General features: G+C 40.3%; 1 non-coding gene across 1 annotated transcript; it reads right to left on the reverse strand.

The window, feature by feature from the left end:
- Positions 1 to 6,571: 6,571 nt before the first annotated feature.
- LOC135269403 (U1 spliceosomal RNA) lies at positions 6,572 to 6,735 on the reverse strand. Its single transcript, XR_010337694.1, has one exon. It is a non-coding gene; the product is annotated as a U1 spliceosomal RNA (small nuclear RNA).
- Positions 6,736 to 7,853: the final 1,118 nt, after the last annotated feature.

A 7,853-nucleotide genomic window follows, 5' to 3' on the forward strand; every position in this document is an offset into this window, starting at 1 on the left:
AGTCAGGAACTTATAGATCGAACTCACACCTCCCTTGGACAGATTACCTGGGGGAAGGGGCGGCTGTAGGCACAGCTTCAGCAGACCTCAATGTTCCTGCCTGCTGGCTCTAAAGAGAGCAGCAGATCTCCCACACCAGTGCTCAAGCTCTGCTAAGGAAAAGACTGCCTCCTCAAGTGGGTCCCTGACCCCTGTGCCTCCTAACTGGAGGACACCTCCCAACAAGGGTCAACAGACACCTCATACAAGAGAGCTCTGGCTGGCATCTGGCAGGTACCCTTCTGGGATGAAGGTCTCAGAAGAAGGAACAGGCGGCAATCTTTGTGGTTCTGCAGCCTCTGCTGGTAATATGCAGGCAAACAGGGTTTGGAGTGGACCTCTAGCAAACTCCAGCAGACCTCAGCAGAAGGACCTATTAGAAGGAAAACTAACAAACAGAAAGAAATAGCATCAACATCAACAAAAGGACGTCTACACAACAGCCCCACCCGAAGGTCACCAACATCAACAACCAAAGGTAGATAAATCCACTAAGATAAGGAAAAACTAGCACAAAAAGGCAAAAATTCCAAAACCCAGAGCACTACTTCTCCTCCAAAGGATCACAACTCCTCACCAGCAAGGGAACAAAACTGGACAGAGAATTAATTTGATGAACTGTCAGAAGTAGGCTTCAGAAGGTGAGTAATAACAAACTCCTCTGAGCTAGAGAAGTATGTTCTAACCCAAGGCAAGGAAGCTAAGAATCTTGAAAAAAGGGTTAGAGGAATTGATAACTAGAATAACCAGTTTAGAGAAGAACACAAATGACCTGATGGAGCTGAAAAACACGGCATGAGAACTTTGTAAAGCACATGCAAGTATCAATAGTCAAATTGACCAAACGAAAGAATATCAGAAACTGAAGATCAACTTAATAAAATAAAGCATGAAGACAAGATTTGAGTAAAAAGAATGAAAAAGAATGAACAAAGCCTCCAAGAAATATTGGACTATGTGAAAAAACCATACCTATGTTTGATTGATTTACACTCTTCAGGATATTATCCAAGGGAACTTTCCCAACCCAGCAAGACAGGCCAACATTCAAATTCAGGAAATACAGAGAACACCACAAAGTTACACCTCAAGATGAGCCACCCCAAGACATATAATTGTTAGATTCACCAAGGTTGAAATGAAGGAAAAAAATGTTAAGGGCAGCCAGAGAGAAAGATCAGGTTACTCACAAAGGGAAGCCAATCATACTAACAGTGGATCTCTCTGCAGAAACCCTAAAAGCCAGAAGAGAATGGGGACCAATATTCAACATTCTTAAAGAAACTAATTTTCAAGCCAGAATTTTACATCCAGTCAACCTAAGCTTCATAAGTGAAGGAGAATTAAGATTCTTTATAGACAAACAAATGCTGAGAGATTTTGTCACCACCAGTCCTGTCTTACAAGAGCTCCTTCAATAAGCACTAAACATGGAAAAGAAAAACTGGTACCAGCTACTGCAAAAACACACCAAATTGTAAAGACCACTGACACTATGAAGAAACTACATCAACTAACAGGCAAAATAACCAGCTAGCATCATAATGACAAGATTCCATTCATACATAATAATATTAAACTTAAATGTAAACAGGATAAACGCACCAAGTAAAAGACACAGACTGGCAAATTGGATAAATAGTCAAGACCCATTGGTGTGCTATATTCAGGAGACACATCTCACATGCAAAGAAACACATAGGCTCAAAATAAAAGAGATCGAGAAATATTTACAAGAAAAAAGGAAAGCAAAAAAAACCAGAGGCTGCAATCCTAGTCTCTGATAAAACAGGCTTTAAACAAACAAATTTCAAAAAAGACAAAGAAGGGCATTACATAACAGTAAAGGGATCAATATAACAAGAAGAGCTAACTGTCCTAAATATATACATACCCAATACAGGGGCACTCAGATTCATAAAGCAAGTTCTTAGAGACCTACAAAGAGACATAGAATCCCACACAATAATAGTGGGAGACTTTAACATCCCACTGTCAATTTTAAACAGATCAATGAGACAGAAAATTAACAAGGATATTCAGGACTTAAACTCAGGTCTGGACCAAGTGGACCTAGTAGACACCTACTGAACTCTCCACCCCAAATCAACAGAATATACATTCTGTTCAGTACCACATTGTACTTACTCTAAAAGTGACCACATAATTGGAAGTAAATCATGCCTCAGCAAATGCAAAAGAATGATAGTCATGACAAAACTTCTCTCAGAACACAGTGCAATAAAATTGGAACTGAGGATTAAGAAACTTACTCAAAACCCAACAACTACATGGAAACTGAACAACCTGCTCCTGAATGACTACTGGGTACATAATGGAATTAAGGCAGAAATAAAGATATTATTTGAAATCAATGAGAACAAAGACACAGTGTAAAAAGAATCTCTGGAACACAGCTAAAGCAGTGTTTAGAGGGAAATTTATGGCACTGAATGACCACAGTAGAAAGCGGGAAAGATCTAAAATCAACACCTTAACATCACAATTAAAAGAACTAGAGAAGCAAGAGCAAACAAATTCAAAAGCTAGCAGAAGACAAGAAATAACTAAGATCAAAGCAGAACTGAAGGAGATAGAGAGAAAAAAATCCCTTCAAAAAACTCATGAATCCAGTAGATTGATTTTGAAAAGATTAACAAAATAAGTAGACCTCTAGCCTGACTAATAAAAAAGAAAAGAGAGAAGAGAGAATAATCAAATAAACACAACAAAAAATTATAAACGGGATATCACCACTGATCCTACAGAGATACATACTACCATCAGAGAACACTATAAGCACTTCTATGCAAATAAAGTGGAAAATCTAGAAGAAATGAATAAACTCCAGGACACATACACCATCCCAAGACTAAACCAGGAAGAAATCAAATCCCTGAATAGGCCAATAACAAGCTTTGAAATTGAGGCAGTAATTAATAGCCTATGAACCACAAAAGAAGCCCAGGTACAGACAGATTCCAGCCAAATTCTACCAGAGGTACAAAGAGAAGTTGGTAGCATTCCTTCTGAAAACCTGGAAGACACAGAACAACAAAAAAAGAAAAGAAAAGAAAAGAAAATTTCAGGCCAATATCTGTGATGAACATCAATGCAAAGATCTACAATAAAATACTGGCAAATCGAATTCAGTAGCACATCAAAAAGTTTATCCACCACGATCAAGTCGGCTTCATCCCTGGGATACAAAGCTGGTTCAACATTTGCAAATCAATAAACGTAATCCATCACATAAACAGAACCAATGACAAAACCACATGATTATCTTAATAGATTCAGAAAAGGCCTTCAATAAAATTCAACACCCCTTCGTGTTAAAAACTCTCAATAAACAAGGTATTGATGGACAGTATCTCAAAGACTGCTATTTATGACAAATCCTCAGCCAATATCATACTGAATGGGCAAAATCTAGAAGCATTCCCTTTGATAACTGGCACAAGAGTAGGATGCCCTCTGTCACCACTCCTATTCAACATAGTATTGGTAGTTCTGGCCAGGGCAATCAGGCAAGAGAAAGAAATAAAGGGCATTCAAACAAAAAGAGAGGAAGTCAAATTGTCTCTGTTTGCAGATGACACAAACAAATAGAAAAACATTCCATACTCATGGATAAGAAGAATCAATATCATAAAAATGGTCATATCGCCCAAAGTAATTTATAGATTCAATGCTATCCCCATCAAGCTACCAATGGTAGAACAGAGGCCTCAGAAATAACACCACACATCTACCACCATCTGATCATTAACAAACCTGACAAAAACTAGCAATGGGTAAAGGATTACCAATTTAATAAATGATGTTGAGAAAAATGGCTAGATCCAGGACAATTCTCTGGATTACCAGACAGAGAGTTTTGTTTTCTTCCCTTAATTTCTCCCAAACCAACAGAGTCTCTTTCTGTTCTGAGCCACTTACGGCTGGAAGTGGAGTGATAAAAACACTCCTGTGGCTACCACCCCTGGGACTGTACTGGTTCTTGCTCAAGTCCTGCTTTAACTGCTCCCTGGCTACTTCCTATGTTTGCTTAAAGCCTTAGGGCTCTACAATCAGCATGTGGCAATGCCATCAAGGCCTGTTTCCTTCAGGGTGGTGGCAAGTTCCATCAAACCTCAGGTGGGTACAGAGGGGACATCTGTTAGTCAGAGACTAGAGTCAAAATCCGTGGAAGTCTACCTGGTGTTATATAGTATTGTGGCTGAAACCACTAGATAAAGCTATTCCCACTCTTTTCTCCCCTTAAAGACAGAGGAGTCTAACCATGAGACCACAGCCACCACCTTTTGCTGCCTGGCCTGGGACTCACACTTAAGGTCAGTGAACTCTCTTCTGGCCCAGGGCAGGTCCAAAACTGCCTTTCAGGAGTCAAGTCTTGGAGTCAAGGACCACAGGAGCCCGACTGGTGCTCTATCTCCTTGTAGCTGAGCTGGTACTTGAAGCTATTAAGTCTTACATGCTTACCCAAAGCCCTCAATGTAGTTCCTGGGTGTTGCTATTGTTTTCTCAGGGTCCAAGAACCCTTCAGTTAGTAAATGATGAATGCTGCTAGGACTGGATTTTTCTCTTCAAAGTAGTGGCAGTGGGTCCCAGGGTGTGTCTAGAACTGTTAGCCAAGAGGTAGATCCTAGAACAGGGGCTTAATGATTCTGACAAATGCCCTATCCTTCTGTGTCTCAGCTGGTATCTGTGACTCTTAGTTGTTTAGGAACAAATTGTTTAGTTTTCACACTTTTCTGAATTTTACAAAATTTTTCCTATTGGTGATTTCTAGTTTTATAACATAGTGGTCATAAAAGATATGTGAATACAATATTCTAAAATTTGTTAAGGGTTGTTTTGTGGTATTCTGATGAATATTCCATATATACTTAAAAAAATTTTTGCTAATGCTATTGGATAAAATGTTCCATATCTCTTAGGTCCATTTGTTCTATGCATTTGAATGAGCAAACACTTCTTTCAGTATTTGCGGACTACTTTTGGCAGATAAAGACCTTCTCCTGTTGAGTTCCTGTGCTGATTGGATTGTCTCCAAAATGGTGGCCAAGTGGTGTTTGAATCAGGTCATGTGACTGCTGCTGGTTTTGCGATGGAATTTGCAGTTATTGGGCCTGTTACCAGGGACTCTAGTGAGTATGGATACTATATGTTTTTCAAGTTGACTGGACTGACTCCAGTTCTTTGGTCAGCATGTATGGCACTAGAAAAAGGATCTATTCAAAATCTGCAGATGGCTTTCTTGTTTCCAGGTGATGAATGGGTACTGCTTTTTCTAGGTCCCTAGGAAAGCTTAGACTGGGGAATTCTGAAGGTCCTCAGACAGGTGATACTGACCATAGACCATGGCTGGAAGGGCTTTGAACTTTGTCCAGGGCTGCTACAAGTCTGTAGCCCTGATTGAGGCCTGTAAGCCTGCCATTGCTTTCACAGGTGGGTATGTCTTCTAGTGAGTCTCTTGGAAAGCAGGACTGTTCTCAGACCATAGCTGACATGAGCTGGAGTCAATTTACACAGCTGTTTTAATACTCACAGTAGGGCCATGGTTAGTAGGCTTGCCTATAGAGGTAATGATGGGTGAATGTTTCTCTAGGTCCCACTGCAGTGTGGGAAGAACTCCTCTCAAACCACAGCTTAGAGGGGCTGGGCTGAGTTACAGAGCTATACCAGGATCTGCTGTTAGGCCAATGTCAGCTGGCCTAGGTATCCCTGCATAGACACGCATGTATTCCTCTAGGCAGAGCTGCTCTCAAACTACAGTAAGAGAGACTGGTTCTAAGTTTGAAAACCATTTTAGTATCTACTGTGGAAATGAAGTAGGAAAGCCTTCCCCAGTGACACTAGTGTGCATGACTCCTCCTGGGCCTTTGGCAGAGATTTTTTGTCACAGGAACAAGGTGAAATACTGCTGTAGACAAGTCCACAGGGAAACAAGGCTGTTTCTAGGTTTGGCACCAGGAACGTAGTTTTTGAGTCTAGCACCGGGGCATAGGTCTTGACTCTTAAAAAGCATTCTTAGGTCCTAGGTGCCACTACAGTTTCACAACCTCCTGTCTTAATCCTAGGGTTTCCACAAAAGCACTTTTGTCCGTGGATGCCAGCAAAGTTATTGCTGTGTGGCAATATGAGTGCAGTGGCTCCTAATTCTCCATTTTGCTGAATATCACTCTTCTCATTTTATGATTTTTATCCACTGGCTTTTGATTAGTATGATAAAGTATGTTAAATATTTACCTAAGATGAAAACTTTTCTAACTGATATTTTATTTAAGGTTTTACATCTGTTTGAAAGTGTACTGTATTTTTCTTTTTTATCCCATTTGCTGTATCAGTTTTGCTATCAGTATCATGTGAACTTTAAAATAAATGTTTGCAAGTTTTTTTACTCGTGTTCTGAAACGGTTAGTTTGCTAAGGTTGTCATAATGTTATAGGAGTTATTAAGAAATTATTTTAGGCAAATAGCAAAAGAGGTCCTTGGAAGTTTTTGTATTTTTTTTTATTTTTTATACCAGGGGAAAGCACAAATGCAGTCCCTCACTACTACAAATTATGCAGTCGAGTTTCCCACATTTGGGGAAATTGCAGGGGTCAGCACATCCGGAGTGCAATGGATAAGCCTTGCCCTGGGAAAACCACCTTCGTGATCATCATATCTCCCCTGCCAGGTAAATATAGTTTTTGTATCTTTTTAAAGCAGCTCCGGAAACATTTCTTGTCTGGAAGGAAAGCCCCGGCTCTTAGAGCCAGGCTGGCAACTTTTGATTTGCAAATACCAGCCATTAGAAACCGGGTCTGCCCAAGCATGGCGATTCCTGCTGCCTCCTTGCCCTTGCCCCAACATGTGCCTGTCAACATGGCCACCTTCATATATCCCCATCTGTAGAACATCATGGCACCCTGTATTTGCATATTAAAAGGCTAGGGTGGGAGGGCCAGATTTTTCGTGGACTATGTGAATGACATGCCTGGTCCCACCAATCCCCTGAGCTCTATGCAAATCAGATACCACCTCCTCCAGCCTACTTATAAGCAGCCACTTTTCCGTGGCACACGGGGTCTCCTTTCTGGGCTTTGGAGCCCGCCTTCCTCTGTCTCTGTACAGGGGAGCTTCTTCCTTCTTTCTTCTCCCTTCTTTCTTGCCTATTAAACCCTCCATTTTATAAATGTCCATATTGTTTTATCCAATTCAGGTGAGACAAGAGCCATGGTGTTCCTCCACTCATTGGAGCCATATCAGTAGCAACAGACCAAAAACTTGGGTGAAATAAACAAGAGAAATTCACTTCTCACAGTTCTAGAGGGATAGAAGTACAGGATCAAGGAATCTACAAGTTTAGTTTTTATCTAAGGCCTCACTCCTTGGTTGACAATGGCTGTCGTCTTGCTGTGTCCTTGCATGGCCTTTTATCTGTGCCCACATGTTCTTGCTATCATTGTGTGTGCGCAAGTTTTCTCTTCTTATAAGAACACTGGTCAGATTAAATTAGGTCTCAAAACTGATGGCTTCATTTTGACTGAATTACATCTTTAGGGGCTACATCTGAATAGTCACATTCTGAGATATGGAGTGCTAGAGTATCAACATCTGAATTTTGGGGGACCACAATTCAGACCATCACAGAAAGAGTTAATACTGGATTCATCTGTGTTCTAACAATTTAATATAATTGACCTACAAAGAAATTTCACGAGTATTAAGTTTTAAGTAGTTCTTTGACTACATTTTCAAATCCAGTTTCTCCAATGACATTTTGTCTGCTTAGATTTTCTAGCTTTTTAAAGAAACATTTT

This window comes from Aotus nancymaae, unplaced genomic scaffold (genome assembly GCF_030222135.1).
Source record: "Aotus nancymaae isolate 86718 unplaced genomic scaffold, 86718_ANA_hifiasm-v0.15.2.pri h1tg000004l, whole genome shotgun sequence".
In the NCBI taxonomy this organism is placed as follows: Eukaryota; Metazoa; Chordata; class Mammalia; order Primates; family Aotidae; genus Aotus; species Aotus nancymaae.